This window comes from Mercenaria mercenaria, chromosome 12, assembly GCF_021730395.1.
Source record: "Mercenaria mercenaria strain notata chromosome 12, MADL_Memer_1, whole genome shotgun sequence".
Classification (NCBI taxonomy): domain Eukaryota; kingdom Metazoa; phylum Mollusca; class Bivalvia; order Venerida; family Veneridae; genus Mercenaria; species Mercenaria mercenaria.
In genome coordinates, this window is record NC_069372.1 from 43,545,831 (window position 1) to 43,564,450 (window position 18,620).

The 18,620-nt window shown below is 34.5% G+C and overlaps 1 long non-coding RNA gene across 1 annotated transcript; it reads right to left on the reverse strand.

Moving 5' to 3' along the window:
* Positions 1-798: 798 nt before the first annotated feature.
* LOC128547358 (uncharacterized) lies at positions 799-18,215 on the reverse strand. Its single transcript, XR_008366472.1, has 3 exons — positions 18,141-18,215; positions 12,813-12,898; positions 799-923 (listed from the first exon to the last, which is right to left on the reverse strand). It is a non-coding gene; the product is annotated as an uncharacterized LOC128547358 (long non-coding RNA).
* Positions 18,216-18,620: the final 405 nt, after the last annotated feature.

Sequence of the window (18,620 nt, forward strand, 5' to 3'; positions counted from 1 at the left end):
AATAGACAGTGTCTGATGGGTCAAAAATAAAATAAGTCACTTCTAAGAAATTCTATAGTTTCATTAGACGTAAATCATGACAATTTCTTCCGCTCTAGTTGGGATAAGTAAAAAAATATATTTCAAGAATTGATTGTCGTTGTTGTCATGGGAACAAAACGTTTGTAACTTTCTCCTTTTAAGTCAATTTAGAAATCAAATTATTAATTTATTGAAGAAGGCATACATAGTAGAATTATTGTTAGAACAGCAATTCCTTTCCCATTCAATAAATAGAAAATATATATACTGCTATTGTATTCACAAACGCCTAAGCCAAGAGTCGACCAGCAGCTCAGAGTTGACTGTAACGGTCCAATGGTAAGGGAAGAGTCGTTAGGACACCAAATGTATATAACCGAACCACTATCTTCCTGCTCAGGCGTAATTGAAATATTGTAGTTGCCAATTCATTCTTATTGTTTAACCTTTAGCCTGCTGGCGGAAAAATGATTCTTCCTTTGTGACCAGTGTAGACCAGATCTTGGTCTGCACTGTTCACTATTTAGTCAATAAATTTCAGTGAAAACCCTTTGAAAAGTAAATAGTACTGCTCAAATTGTATGATGGACCATTCCGTTTTAGAAATTTAGCAGTTTATTTTTGTTATTGTTGTAGCTTTTATTCTGCCTTATTCCACGATTTTTTTGCCTTATTCAAATCGAGCCTAAAACATTTTATTTTCGCCGTTTTGAGCGACATGTAGAGTTTTCAAAGTTTCCATCCGTCAGCCCTAATTGAATCATGCTCTAGACTTGCCTTCTTTTTAAATTCCAAGCCCAAGCTTGATGCTAACTCTCTTGCGTCTTTTTCTGTTCCTTCATATTTGACCGTAACTGTGTTGCTTTTGGGTGCATATGGATTGATCCTCTGCCTATTTATATCTGAAAGCGGATTTCTCATGTTTATTATGATTAATTATTATCGATGTTTTCATTGCAGAGCTGGAGCGGTCTTCTGTGCATGTCCGGACGTGTAATCAATTGGAGTGCACGGTAAAAATACGTAAAAATGCATGTCCGCATACATTTAGTGTGTAATATGTATGCTATACTGACATGACGTTAAATGCGATTTTTATTACAATGATTACAAACCATATACATTTACATTAAAAAGACTTACACAGGCGCTTCATGTATGCAGTGAGTCTCAGTCGTTTAGGCTGAAAGTTTTCTTTGTTTCATATAAAGAAACGACAACTCGGTAGGAACCTCGTTACCGCCTAAACAGTTACCCTCGAGGCCGGAAATTCCCATCTGCACCTATAACCAGTGAAAGAATCTTATAATTTTGAAGAAGTATACTTTAATGTGTTAACTAATGGCTGTAGCATGCCCAAGGTAATGTTTTATACACATGGTCAGTACAAGATGTTCCTGAAACATTTTATCAAAAGGGTAAATGTCTATATCTTTGTAACATTCTGTTTTAAAACTCAAGTCCACTGTCAGAAGGTTCTAAAGCTTACACGCCTGTATCTTTTCTGCTATATTTTGGTAAAAAATTAAACAAGCCAGAACAGGTAAATTTAACACCTGAATCTAAATGTTCTGAGATTCCACAGTGGGAGGGGGTACACCCATATTTACAAACTAAGTATACTAGGGGTCTGTTAGCATTTTAAGAGTGTGAAAATAATGGCACTTTAACAGGTCAGTTTTGCTGGAATATGTTGAATACTGCTGTGAATACATTTTCTTAATTCCTCAACTGATAATAGTTTGATATAATTGTACTTCATAATTTAGTACTCTTGTGAACTTTTCCATAAAAAGTTGTCCCCTACCAAAATTGCATCTGCAGTACAAGGCTCACATGCATATCTATACTGAAATATAAAGAGTTGGTCCTAGTGTATAGGATAAGATCTACGTTCATTACCTTAATATTTGTTAAATATCTCATTCCCTCTTCTTCTGTAAATTCAATACATTAAGTTAGTGTTATGAATTGTAATTGAGATCATTTTTTTGTTTTGTACCATGGTATTTTGACTGCCGTTCAAAATTTGTGGTATGTTTTGTGGTGTTGAAAATCCTGGGCATTTTTGAAGATAGTATTATACGTCTCGTAGATCTTGGTAGGTTGAAGATAACCTCAAGCTACACTTCAAAAGCCATTTCTAAAGGAGCCAAATATCTGTTTAGATTGACTGCCGGGTTCCCAATCACCGCCCCCCCCCCTCCCCCCGCCCCCACCACACACCCCACCAACACTGAAACAAGCGCCAATATATGGCCATATCTTTTCGGCATTCTTTATCACGTCTTTATCCAAAGTCATCATTTGGACTATCTCTATAATTATAAGAATTACATTCATGGAAAGAGGGTGTTAAAATTTCTATCCGATAACGTATGAGGCAAAAACTCTTAATCTGCGATGAGTTTCATATGCTCTACTTATTAGGTTGCTGTGCCTGTGGACAGCAACGCTCGGCTATTCAACAGCCTTGTCAACTGAATGAATACAAAGGTCGAAATAGGGGCATAATGATAAAATTGGAAAAAGAGTTATGGGACATTCATAATGCGTATCAGCCCATAAGTGATACTCATGACTGAATGTGTTAAGTTTCAATCCTTTCCCATTAGCGGATACTGATATACCAGCTTACATACAAAATCTTAAAACTAAAAAAAAAACTGTTGAAAAAGGAGCATAATTTTGAAAAAATGTAAAAAATAGAGTTATGGGACCTGCACAGTGCATGTCAAATCATGACAGTGAACAAGTGTGTAAAGTTTCAATCCATTCCCATTAGTGAGAACTGAGATACCAGCTTACATACAAAACCTTACCCAAGAATTTCTAAGCCTAAAAAAGAGACAGTATTGTGTAAAAAAGCAAAATAGAGTTATGGAACTTGTGCAATGAAGGTCAGTTTATCATAGTGAATAAGTGTGTGAAGTTTCAATCCATTCCCACAAGTGTTACTGAGAAACCAGCTTACATACAAAACCTTAACCAAGAAGAACTTCTAAGTCGAAAAAGGGGCATAATTTTGTAAAAAAGCAAAATAGAGTTTTTGGAACCTGTGCAATGCATGTCAGTTTATCACAGTGAATAAGTGTGTGAAGTTTCAATCCATTCTCACAAGTGGTTACTGAGATACCAGCATACATACAAAACCTTAACCAAATCGTGACGCCGACGCACGGGTGAGTCCAATAGCTCTACCATTCTTTGAATAGTCGAGCTAAAAATCGTTAACAAGTTCATATTATCATGTTGTTACAAACTCATTCACCAAAACATGCCCACACACACAAAACTGGTCAATGTGTAATGGTATGTAAATGAAAGAAGTCAATGGTGGCTATTATCCATATTCAAAGACAACACATGTAGGGTATTATCCGTGGTCATTTTCGGCTTTTATCCATTTTTCAAACAAGGATCAATATAAATGGTTTTGACATAAAAACGGCAAACGTAAACATCTTACTCTAAGGTATGTCAGATAGTGAAATGGTAGAGCTGTATATACAGCGAATTACAAGCATAAAAAACAATTCTATTTTTTATGAATTTTCAAACTAAACTGACATGGATTTTGTGAACTATTTAACATACTGTGTATTGTATTCACAAAAATAAAGTAAAATAGTTTGAGTTCCATGGAAACAAATCAACATTCGTTCTTTTTTCAACATCTGGTGGTTAAAATCTCTTATCAAGCCACAGCAACTATCCGAAAAACCTGGAATTTTCAGAAGCGTTCATTTGTCATTTTGTAGCATTTTGGAATTATCACATCATTTCGTATTATCCGGATAACAAGGGTGATATATATACTCGTATAAACATTTGTCACTATATGTCCAACGGCAATGTGGTATTCAAAATGTTACGAGCACGCTTAAATTGCTTTCTCATAGATATATTTAAAATTAAAATGAAATATCCATAATGTTAAAATCTGCACATATATGGGGTTATAGCAAAGATCTCGAATTGCATTAATAAATCTGTCATCCTTAAGCATATGAAAGGGTAATATTATATTAAATTTTCTGTTAAAAAGCATATTTTGACGGTTATAAAAGTAAGGAAAGGTAAATAAAACCGGTTTATAAATGCGCAGTAAGACACGTACGGACCACCTTAAACTGCGAAAAAAATGTCGAAAACTTTAACAACGTATACTGAACATCCTTTCTAAAAGAATGCTCTTCATGTATGGAAACGTATGTGGTACATCCGGATAATATGTTTATGTAGGAGTATTTATCGACATTTCCCCATCGTACCATCGCGATTTCATCATCGTGCCATCGCGTTTTCACCATCGTACCATCGTTGTTTCATCATCATGCCATCGCGCCATCGCGTTTTCGTCATCGTACCATCGTGCATCGCGGTTTAGTATTAAAAAATATCACGATTTTCCGTATATTATCTGAATAAATTATACTTGATCTTTTGTGTTTTATTGCAACACGTTATAATCATTTACTTTGGTAATTAATATAGCTTTACCACTAAATTTTATCCGACATATCTACATAAAGTTATCTTTTCGACATAAGTTATTAATACTGCGCCTTGGTTTGTGTCTTCAATGACTGAATTTACTAAAGTGTAATCTTAAAGTGTAAAGTCCGGTGGAAGTTGGTCGGGATGTCCAGTTGAAGCCTGAGACTGATGCATCTATTAAGGACGTATGCTAGAATTTGGTGCAAAATTTTTCCCAAAAACAGAATTTCTTCAAACTTTGGATAATGAAGGAAAATCATCTAAGAAACAAAAAAATGCAAAAAAAAACGGCATTTCCCCCAAAACATGACGTTTTCAAGGGCAGATAACTCTTTTTCGATACCGGTGACCTTTGATTTTTATTGCATATTTTTGTTTCTTAGATGATTGTCCTTCAATATCCAAAGTTTAAAGAAATTCTGTTATTGGGAAAATTTTCGCCCATCTTATATACAGGGAATTCTAGCATACGCCTTAAAGTTTGAATGTTCTACAGTAGAACTTTTCAGATTATTCTGAAGTTACTGCATTATGTATAGAAATGATTTTCAATTTTAAGACCTCAACAACCTTGACCTTTGACCTACTGACACTAAAACAAGTTATTGGAATACTGCATGGCAATACACAGTTACAGATTTACGCCAGTCAGTGATCCGTACGTCGATTTGAACTACAACAATTATTAGACTGACATGCAACATTGTCTCACTGCTGTATAGATTAACATTGCCCGATCTGGCTTAGAGGCCCAATCAAGGTTTTATTGCCATATCGGGCTTAAATTAATGTTAAGAAATTATTGTTTTAGTTACTAACTTGAAAACAATTTTATTGTTTACTTCTTAAGTCCTGGAAAATGTTACATTCAACATTACATTATATTAAAAGCTAACATCAGCAAACTGCAGTGAGCCAATTTTTGCGCCAGAATTTGAGATTTTCATTTTCACTTCACATATATATATCATGTGAATGAAACAAAGCCTCTTGAGCAAAAATGTGAATTTTGCATTTTGATAAATAGTATTTGTTTCCTACATGCAAACAGCTGAAGAAATTTAGGACTTTTATAGAAATTCAGTGAATATTTTGAAGATATGACACATATTCGCAAAATTCTGAATTTCTATTAATAAATCTAAGCCCACTCAATAATTAATAAGACAAGTAGACATAACTTTTTACATCATGGCAAGATCTTTATTACTTTTTGTCTTATTTTTAGACGACAAGTCGAGTTCATTTTTAACGTCATGACCAGATTTTCACAACTTGTAGTCTTATTTTTGATGAGTTGCTGATGTCGTCATGTCGTCGTACAGAATCTCGACTAAACCATATAAACATCTCACCAGGATGTAGAATGTTTTATAGTTTAGTCGAGATTCTGTAGGACGACATGACGACATATAACTCAGCAACTCGTCAAAAATAAAACTATAAGTTGTGAAAATCTAGTCATGACGTTAAAAAAGAACTCTACTTATCGTCTAAAAATAAGACGATATGTAATAAAGAACTCGCCATGATGGTAAAATTATGTCGTATTAATTATTGAGTAGGCTTAAATTTATTAAAAGAAATTCAGAATTTTACGAATATGTGTCATATATCTTAGAAATATTCACTGAATTTCTTTAAATGTCCCAAATTTCTTCAGCTGTTTGCATCTTAGAAACACCTGCTATTTATCAAAATACAAAATTCACACTTTTGCTTAAGAAATTTTGTTTCATTCACATGTTAATACATGTGAAGTGAAGTAAATCCAGAATTCTGCGCACAAAGGGCTATGTATTTGTATGTTAGCTTAACTAATGTATGTTGTTGTAACATTTCCACGATTTAGAAGTAAATATTTACATAATACTAAATATGATTTTTCATTATAAAGCGATGAAAACTGTGGGCTTAAGCCGATCGGGCAGCTAGCAGAACAGTAGTCAGTAACATTTGATTTCAATAGGCGCAAAGAATGTTGCTAAGTTGTACATTTGCTTCATGCAGTATATCATTACTTGTTTAACATTTTCAGACATAGGAAGTTAGTTGAATGGTCTTAAATCTGAAAATCATTTCCATACATTAAGTAACTAATAAAATTGAATTGCTTAACATCATTAATGGACTGCATGCAGTCTACAGTTATCGTAATACGCCAGCCTTATGACTACTGCCATCTTCCATCTATAATTGACAATTGTTATATTCGTGGCAGAATTAGTAGTCAAATAAAATTCTAAGGACTGTAACAGTCATTCTATTAAGTCACTATGGTGTTCACTAGATTGTAACTAGTTAATCGTACAATTTCAGAAACCATCAAGTATATGAATTAGCACATGCAATTGACAATTTTTTGAGTATTTGTAACATGTCAAAATTATACGGCACTCGTGTCAGACGAATAACAGACTTCGTCTGGGCGTCCACCGAGTCAGGGATGATCACGACGATTGCCTTGAATTAAGTACGTTACATCTAGATTAGTAGATCAGTAAACGATTAAATTGATCAGTATAACAAAAAGTATAACGGAATTAAAGCACATGCAAATTTGACAATTTTTTTGAACAATTTTAAAGACATGTTCTCCAAATTATTGTCGGCCACTGCTGTCTGACGAAAAAGCAACCTCCGTCTGGCCCGTCCACCGGTCAGGCCATCGGTCAGACGAGGTTTGGATTTGACTAAAGTCTTGGTCTGTAGATGATTCCTGTTCATATTAAAGTCAGTGCACCAATACTCATAAAATACACAGAGGAAGGTAAAGGGTGACATACAATTTTGCCTCATTTTTTTTCAATTTTTCTATTACCTAAAGCATACATATATATCAATTAAAAATAAATTATACTTAATAAGTTCAGTCATCGAAGCCACAAACCATGGCATAGCCTAAATAACTTATGTCGAAAAGATTACGTTATGTAGATACATAAAGCTGTATTAATTATGTAGACAATACATCTTAATAAATCCCGACATACCGTGTTATTTCACACTACGTCGACATAAATACTCCTACGTAAACACATCATCCGAGTGTACCATATACTTTTCCATACTATTAACCTTACAGCGCAAAAATATGTCGATTATGTTGTTTCAAATATCAAAATTTAAAAACAAAACTAGATTTGTTTTATTTTATAATGTACACCGTGTTGCTCTACCCACATTAACAAAGTGAATGATTATAACGTGTTGCAATAAAACTCAAAAGATCAAGTATAATTTACTCAGATAATAATCGGAAAATCGTGATATTTTTTAATACTAAACCGCGATACAGTATTTATTATGGACTATGGGTTATGATTGTCACTAGTTATCGTAAAAATACGAGAACCATCCAATGATATGATCTTCCATCTATAATTGCAGATTGTTAGTCATCTCGTGGCAGAAATATACCACCGTACGTCAGGGAATAAAATTCCAGAAGGCGACCGAATATGACACGCATTGCCTAATTAAGTACTGTTACATCTAGATTAGTAGATCAGTAAAACGATTAAATTGATCAGTATAACAAAAAGTATAACGGAATTAAAGCACATGCAAATTTGACAATTTTTTTGAACAATTTTTAAGACATGTTCTCCAAATTATTGTCGGCCACTGCTGTCTGACGAAAAGCAACCTCCGTCTGGCCCGTCCACCGGTCAGGCCATCGGTCAGACGAGGTTTGGATTTGACTAAAGTCTTGGTCTGTAGATGATTCCTGTTCATATCAAAGTCAGTGCACCAATACTCATAAAATACACAGAGGAAGGTAGAGGGTGACATACAATTTTGCCTCATTTTTTTTCAATTTTTCTATTACCTAAAGCATACATATATATCAATTAAAAATAAATTATACTAAATAAGTTCAGTCATCGAAGCCACAAACCATGGCATAGCCTAAATAACTTATGTCGAAAAGATTACGTTATGTAGATATGTCGGATAAAATTTAGTGGTAAAGCTGTATTAATTATGTAGACAATACATCTTAATAAATCCCGACATATCGTGTTATTTCACACTACGTCGACATAAATACTCCTACGTAAACACATCATCCGAGTGTACCATATACTTTTCCATACTATTAACCTTACAGCGCAAAAATATGTCGATTATGTTGTTTCAAATATCAAAATTTAAAAACAAAACTAGATTTGTTTTATTTTATAATGTACACCGTGTTGCTCTACCCACATTAACAAAGTGAATGATTATAACGTGTTGCAATAAAACTCAAAAGATCAAGTATAATTTATTCAGATAATAATCGGAAAATCGTGATATTTTTTAATACTAAACCGCGAAGCACGATGGTACGATGACGAAAACGCGATGGCGCGATGGCACGATGATGAAACAACGATGGTACGATGGTGAAAACGCGATGGCACGATGATGAAATCGCGATGGTAGGATGGTGAAATGTCGATGTAATATCGCGTTTTCATCATCGTACCATCGCGTTTTCACCATCCTATCATTGTGCCATCGCGTTTTCATCATCGTACCATCGCGTTTTCACCATCGTGTCATCGCGTTTTCATCATCGTGTCATTGCGTTTTCACAATCGTACCATCGCGTTGTCACCATTGTACCATTGCATTCCGGTGGTAATGCGCAGTGGTACAATATATGTGTCAGTAAAATGCAGGCTTGATACAATCCCATTTTCACATTACACTATGCTACGATGTTCCTTTTGGACAATCGTGACATTTAATTTAATACTAAATAACGATGCTAGATGGTACGATGACGAAAACGCGATGGCGCGATGGCACGATGATGAAAAAACGATGGTACGATAGTGAAAACGCGATGGCACGATGATCAAATCGCGATGGTGCGATGGTACGATGGTGAAATGTCGATATAATATCGAGTTTTCATCATCGTACCATTGCGACTTCACCATCATACCATCGTGCCATCACGTTTTCACCATTGTGCCATTACAATTTTACCATTGTACCATCGCATTTTCACCATCGTGCCATCGCGTTATCATCATATTACCATCGTGGTTTCACTATCGTACCATCGCTTTTTCACCATCGTACCATCGCGTTTTCACCATCGTGCCATCGCGTTATCATCATCGTACCATCGTGGTTTCCCCATCGTACTATAGAGTTTTCACCATCGTGCCATCACATTCCGGTTAGAAATGCGTAGTCCCGTACACTTGTATTTTTGTCAACAATAGATGAATGTATCTCAATTTATTTTGTGAAAATAATTTACCATTTAGATTCTGCTGTTTTGCAAAATGTTTTACAAAATCATTGTTCAGTGCTCAGTTCATTAAAACTCGAAAATCTTCAAGGCCACGTACTTGTACGGTGGCACAGAGGTGACATAGTTGTTTTTTTATTTTAATACGTGCGCACGTAATAACTAATACGTGCGCACGTACAAGTACAAAAAAACATCATCGCACATACTATAAAAAAACATCTTCGTACGTATAAAGTAATACGTGCGCACGTACTAGTACAAAAAGCATCATCGCACATACTATAAAAAAAACATCTTCGTACGTATAAAGTAATACGTGCGCACGTACTAGTATAAAAAACATCGTCATACGTGTAAAGTAATACATGCGCACGTAAAAGGTTTTACGTGCGCACGTATTAGTTTATGCGTAGGTAGATGTTTTTTATAAACTATTACGTGCGCACGTATTACTTCATACGTACGAAGATATTTTTTATTATAGTATGTGCGATGATGTTTTTTGTACTAATATGTGCGCACGTATTACTTAATACGTACGAAGATGTTTTTTATAGTATGTGCGATGATGTTTTTTGTACAAGTACGTGCGCACGTATTGGTTTATACGTACGAAGATGTTTTTTTATAGTATATGCGATGATGTTTTTTGTACTAGTACGTGCGCACGTACTAGTTATTACGTGCGCACGTATTAATATAAAAAACATCTATGTCACTTCTGTGCCACCGTATACTTGTATTTTAAGTATGTATGAAAGTAAATAAAAAGTGTTTTTGTAATAGTCACAATGTATTATTCAAACTCAGCTTATTCTTGTTAGGATGTATAAGGTGCATAGTGCAATGTGAAAATGAGATTGTATCAAGCCTGTATTTTACTAATACATATTCTGTATCACTGCGCATGACCATCGGAAGGCGATGGTACGATGGTGAAAATGCGATGGTACGATGGTGATAACGCGATGGCACGATGGTGAAAACGCGATTGTACGATGATGAAAACGCGATGGTACGTCAATACGATGGTGAAAACGCGACGGTACGATGATGAAAACGCGATATTACATCAACATTTCACCATCGTAACATCGCACCATCGCGATTTCATCATCTCGCCATCGCGTCTTCACCATCGTACCATCGTTGTTTCATCATCGTGCCATCGTGCCATCGCGCCATCGCGTTTTCGTCATCGTACCATCATGCATCGCGGTTTAATATTAAGTAAAAAGTCACAATTGTAGTACTATGTACCGTCTACATCCTAACAAGAAAAAGCTGAGTTTGAATAATACCATGTGATATTGCGCCCAGCTTTTTATTTACTTTCATGCATACATAGAATACAAAGGACGATGATGAAAACTCGAGGTTACGATGGTTGAAACGTGATGGTATGATGGTGAAAACGCGATAGTACGATGGTAAAAACGCGATGATACGATAGTGAAAACGCGATGGTACGATGATGATAACGAGGTGGAATGATGGTGAAAACGCTATGGTACGATGGTAAAAACACAATGGCACGATGGTGCGTTGGTGAAAACACGATGGTACGATGATAACAACGCGATGGCACGATGGTGAAAATGTGATGGTATTATGGTGAAAACGCGATGGTACGATGATGATAAAGCAATGGCACGGTGGTGAAAACGCGATGGCACGATGGTACAATAATAAAAACGCGATGGCACGATGGTGCAACGGTGACAACGCGATATTACATCGACATTAATTTCACCATCCATCATACCATCGCGATTTCAATATCGTGCCATCGCGTTTTCACCATCGTACCATCTTTAATTCATCATCGTGCCATCGCGCCATCGCGTTTTCGTCATCGTACCATCGTGTATCGTGGTTAAGTATTAGATTATCCTAACGAAAGACTGTTTCTGTAATAAATTTAATGACTTATGATATGGTATGCTAGTCAAAACTGTTTTGTTTTATTACCTTAAATCTAGCAAATATTCAATTATACACACTTGAATGATGAAACAAGTTGTAAATGTAGAAGAAATGGTGTTTGATATATTTGATAAAGTATTAAAAAATCAAAGGTACTAGTATTTGATTGTATTGTCAATGATCATGCAATAATAGAAACTTCTACAAATTGTCTACCTTTACGATTGTATTTTGAATTTTAAAATGTCATACGTTCGAATACGAATTGATTTATTTTTTGTTTGTTAAATATCAGGTCACTGGATATTGTTCCACAAAATTAGACGTTAGGATAACTTAAAATTCAAAAAGATCGGGACTGGAAAACCTTCTACTATGAAGCAAGTTTATAAATAATAGATAGTAATATAGAATCTAGTACATCTACCTCTTGAAACAGTTCTTATGCCGCTAAAATTGCTCAAGTAGATAGGTTATTAATTATCTTTCTACACAAAACAGAATCAAATAATAGTCAATATATTATAAAATAATTCATCTTTTTTAATATATTTAAAACATAGTTGATCCCACAGAGTGTGTACAATAAAATGTTCGCTCTAAGGTCATCAAAAATAATACATTTACATGGTCAATGACATCTTGACATTTGATATGAACCGCGCAATGAGAAAACCAACATAGTAGCTTTGCGACCAGTATGTATTCAAACCAGCCTGCGCATCCGCGCAGTCTGGTCAGGAACCATGCTGTTCGCTAACAGTTTCTCTAATTGCAGTAGGCTTTGAAAGTGAACAGCATGAATCCTGACCAGACTGCTAGGATGAGTAGGCTGGCCTGGATCCATGCTGGTACACGCTGATCGCAAAGCCACTATGTAGGTTTTCTCATGGTGCGGCTTAATTATCTTTTCATTAGGAGATGATAAACGTTTTTGTATTGTATTATTATTGCAGAAGTATTTTATTTTAACCATTTAATCTGTCTTGTTGTGATGTTCTCGCTTTAGAAAGCGGTCGTGATTTGAAATGTATTTAGTATCAAACTATAGAAAAATGAGTCATTCAAATATGTAGCCATATCAAATAAGACATATAATATTGCTTACCTTTGGCGTTAGCAGACACAATGGTACAGAAGAAGAACAACAGAATTTTGGTAGCTGCCATTGCTAGGAAGCGTCTCCTTTCTCTGCTAAAATAATGAAGTATAAAAGTCTACATTGAGGAGTTTTGTATTCATCTTAAATTTTATTTTCAAGTTTTATCAGAACGGAACTTTAAAGGTTCAACGTGCTTTTACTTGCATGTTAAAACAGATAATGCAGCTGTCCAAATTATGGTATGAGCATAATATATATTACAGAAAATCACAAATTTAAATGCTGCACATGTACTTATAGTGTCAAAACCATGTTTGAAGTCAATGCACATAAATCCTTACCAGTAGAGACAGGTAAAAATACACCTCAAAAATGGATGTAACATGTATGTTGTACTACAGAAAAGTGGTCTTGATTTTCCCTATGACCAGTAATAAAAAAAGTTACAATATAAGCTATTTATAGTAACAACAAAGGAAAGTAATTCTAGGTTCTTGCACATGACACTCTATCCCCTGATGGTGAATAACTGTGCCAAGTTACATCAAAATCCCTCTATGCATGAAGAAGAAATGCTCCGGACAAAGTCATTCTTGTATCTGACCTTTGACGTCTAAGTGTGACCTTGACCTTAGACCTAAGGACCTGCCTTTTGCGCATGGCACTCCGTCTTATGGTGGTAGACATTTGTGCCAAATTAAATCAAAGTCCCTCCATGCATGAAGAAGAAATGCTCCGGACAAAGTTGTCATTCTTGTATCCTTTGACCTCTAAGTATGAACTTGACCTTAGACACAGGGACCTGATTCTTGCGCATGACACTCCACCTCATGATGGTGAACACTTGTGCCAAGTTACATCAAAATCCCTCTATGCATGAAGAAGAAATGCTCCGGACAAAGCTATTATTGATTTTGACATTTGACCTCTAAGTGTGACCTTGACCTTTAAGATAGGAACCTGGGGTTTGCGCATGACACTCCGTCTCACTGAGGTTAACATTCATGCCAAATATAAACAAGACTGCTCCATGCATGTCAGAGTTATGGTCCGGACAAACAAATCCGGACGCACGGACGCACCAAAGCATGCACGCACGCACTGACGCACGCACATACACCGAACAGCCATTTAGACAACTATGTCTTCGCTTCCGCAAGCGGGCTCGACAAAAACAGTATAATAAATGTATATTATCGCTAATAGCTGAAAGTTTTAACAAACGACTATTACGTATATACTTGATGACATTTTATTATCATGAATGTAGCTCTGCATTCGCATTTAATTTATATATTTAGTAAAGTTAAATTCATTTGGTATTTTTTTTACATTCGAAGTAATTATCTAAAGATATATTTTAGTGAAAGAGGGGGCATTGATGACTATACCTTCATATGTATTGTACTATTATCAGTTAAGGTATACTTTAAAATCATTTAATTTCGTAGACTTGAGATTTCGCGGTTTTCTCGGAAATATTGATTCGTTGATGTCATTTTCTTAAATTGTTGATGTTATTACATCAGAAGTTATATAAAATATTTTCTAAACTCAATACGATTCTAGAATTTGTATTAGATGAAAAAAAAATGGTCACGTGCTGACTACTTACATTTCTGTGGAGGGTCAGTTGATTATCATATCATTCTATGCCTTTAAAACAAATCAATTATTTGATATGTAAGTGCCCCTTCTGGAAATATTTTCGGTCAGTATGTAATAGTTATTGTTCGAGGAATAGGTCTGCATTGTGTTTATAGACCTGTGAGGGATTTGTGAACCGAGCGAGCGTAGCCAGCGAGGTTTTCAAATCCCCTCATAGGTCTATAAGTTCAATGCAGACCTATTCCGTGAATGATAACTGACTTACCTACATGCTTCTTTGTTTTACATAGTCCAGATGGGTTTCAGATTTGAAGAACGTTTGTAACGTGTATGTATGATAAAAATATAGTTAGAAGAAAGAACAAGACAATATGTGTCACAATGTATTTGATACTATTAATACAACATAATGCCCAACGTGCTACGAACCTTTAAAAATATCTGTCAGCAATTAGGACATGACATTTTGTATTGCATGAAAAGTCCGTGCACATTTGTGAATTGTCTCTCTCTCTGAGATCATCAATGTGTGTCTAGCCAATCAGTCCGAATTTAAGGCGAATGGTATTTCATGTTGTTTTGTTTATAATTATTATTTATTAGCTCTTTAATTTGACACTTAAATATACATTGCCGTATAAAAAGTATTGATATAGATTTATCATTATATTATCACAAGAAATGCGTATCATTATATACTATGATTTAGCACACGCCATAAAGACACAACGAAGTGTGCTAAAAACTGCGCCGACAGCATCGAGAAGATATAAAAAAGCTTCAGTTTTCTTGACAATGAAAGTAATGAGTACAACTAATTAAGATGTTTGTAGTTAGAGGCCTCCGTTTTGATTGACATGGCAACGATTTGAATATACATTATATAGTTTAATTCGTTTTGTTTCTCCACACCTGATTCACGTGTACAAGTTGTCATATACTTGTGGATGTCAATACAAGTATAAAATCAATGAAACCTTGTACAGTGCACAATATCTAATTATATTTTAAGGTATAAAAATGTCAAATGTTAGTTCATTATGAATTAAAGACATTTAGCAAATTTAGAACATTTTTCAGAAAACAAGAAATGTACTTTAACCAGTTTCCCATCAATTTCCACTACCTTTAAATTATGTTTAAACCGTCTGTCTTATTTCAGACACGCTCGGAATGTATCACGATTATTTAACTTGGTGGTTTTCAACAATACAACTTCGTTACTTATGTTCCATGTCCATGTTAATTGTACAGAAAATCGTCACAATTTTCATTAGCAGACTATTCATTAACTTGAAGGAAATGTGTGTAGTTTGTAGGTTTTTTTTTTGCAATTATATCATTGTCAATATTGTTTATGTAATATAAAGTCCTGTTTCATGAAGCATTCTCCACTCTGACGGAAGAGTATGCCCGTTTTAACTTTCTGACAAATATCAAGACCTGCTTAGAATTGAATGTTAAACCTTTACAGTAAAATCATGTTTAGATCAATTTTAAAGATACACTGTATGAAAAACTGGTCGATGTATTTTACTTTAAACGTATTTTAATCTCTGACAAGAAACGTAATTGTGTCGACAATTTAGCTCAGTGGTTAGAGCACTGGACTAGCATCGGAGCGACTCGTGTTCGATTCCATGACAGGCACTTGAGATTTTTGTGTAGACAGTAGAAATAGGACAGGTCTGGAAATTCTTATAGACCTCATAAGCGGTCGTATAAGGTGTTTATAGACCTCATCGGAACAAAGAAGCCGGTAGGTAAGATTTATTATACTGACCCCACATATTTTTTTCCCCGGAGGGTCACGAACAAACCCAAAACGTATTTCATATGGGTTGTTTAAAACTTCCCGAAACAATTCATGTTTAATAACAAGCTTTTCATAGGACCTTAACCCTCCCGTAAGCTCCGAACATAATAAATTATCTCGGCATTTTTTCTTTAGATCTTAAATTTTTTATTGTAAAAATGGGAAATCATTTGATAAAGTTGTAAGCGTTTTTACCTGCTATAAAGGTTTAGGTAGCAATGAAATACTGAAAATAGCTGCCAAGTATTTGTTAAAATAAATTATGTGTTCGTTAAAAGAACATTCTTTATCATTTATATTAGGTCACATTGTGTAACTCGATATCATGCAACAACCCTGTATTAGATGTAACTTGCAACCAAAAAGGTCTGTGTATTTATGCAGGCATGTAAGCAGAACGAAATTATCATATAGGTATCGTATAAATCGTAAGTGTCTGGCGGTGAATGAGTAAATTTACTTATTCATATACAGCCAACAGATAAAAGGGGTTATTACGCGAATGTATAATCATATTGAATGAATAAAATTATAAATTGTGCGGACCGCGGAAAGGCACAAATGTAATATAAATTTTATCACATATTATGTTTTTGATACTGAAACACAAAAAAACAACTCTTCTTCCTTTACCTATTATAGAGCAAATCAATTCGACCAACGTCTCATCATTATACCAAAATTATGTAATGGCTTTATTTCACTCCTAGAACGTCAAACATACCTTTGTATAAAATGTGGCTGCCACATTGTCTTTTACGAACATAAAATTCATTAATTTCTTGCTAAATCCTATTTCTTATAATTGCTTTCTTTAACACTTCTCAAAGGTTTGAATTTTACTGAATATACTAGAATGTCTTATTGAATCTTTTGTTTTTATTGCCCCCTTTTATTGCTCTAATTATAACAGTTCATGTGCAATATTAAATAGTGCTTTTCTAACCATATAAGTACACGTAACATCTATCTGGAAAGCTGTTTGTTTTTAAGATAAAAATTTAAAGCATTATGGACCTTTAAAGATATCTTCTCGTTTTTAGCTATTGAAACTGGAAAATGAAGTGGTATAGCAAGGAATCAAAGAATATATCAAAAATGTAATTTAAGTGTTGTGCAGTCTACGTATTATGTATTTTGACTTGCCCTAAATATGTAAACTTACGTGTAGAGTATTTGCTAAAAATACGGTGGCCAAATTTAAGACTGTTTGATAAATTAATACCATCTGCTAAGAATAAAATATTTAAATATTGAAAGGAAGTTCGTGTATATGTATCAAGGGTTTGAAATGCATGTAATGTGAGTATAAACGCATTTTGCGCAAATAATCAATATTATTACATGATATTCATTTACCAAATGCAAATAGGGGGGTGGGGATGCCTATGTGTCAATTTTGCTAAATATAAATTAATGCCGTTGGTGATGTTAATATTTTAACAAAAGGAGTCCAGAATCTGTTATGACCAACAGCAACCTGTTTACGGTTTTAAAGTCCATTTTAAGCAACATAGCAGTAATTTAATTTTTCTTATAATCACTCCGTGATATTGGGCTTCTTATCGGTCGCAATAACTGACAACTATATTATATGAATGTATGTATATATGTAGCGGCCGACAAATGGCCATGGAGATCCATAGGATAACCGGAGATCTCTAAATGTTCTCTGTCATTCCAAGCTAAATTGGCGGGTTATCTGTGCGCGTACAATTAGCTGGAGCGGTTTATAACAACGTATATAATGAGTAAACTTGCGTTCGGATATATAGATTGGCGCATGTTAGCATTCATTTTAACCGCTTGCAAGTGGCTCTTTCCAGCACATAGTCTTAAGTTTACTGGAGTAATTACTGCAATCGTAAAATAAATATAACGAGAATTGATAAAATAATTTTAAATCTTACCTTTCTACTATATCCGTCTCTATATTTGACACTTGAGTATGCTTGACAGCTAAAGCACTGGGCGGCGAATATTCGTATATACCCGTCACCCAATTATTTTACATGGTTCACTTCATAAAAAATACTTTTGTAAGTTTACACTTTATTACATCTTTGGCAAAAGATTTCAATTTAAAACATGATTTAGCAACTGTAAAATAGATCTGAACGCGTTATGCTCTAATTCTATGCAATAGTCTTTTAAATATTTTAAACATTTTTCACGTCTGTATTTCATAACTCAATTCTGCTGAAATTATCTTTTTTCCAAAATATTTGGAGAAATATCTAAAGATATCTAATGACTTTCTTTTACTAAAATATTTCATATTTAGATATTTACTTATAATGTAGAACATTCTCACCAAATATATGTAACTTTACTAAGTATACAAATTTATTGTGTAGGTAGGAAAGTCATCTAGTAACAGTTGATTGTTT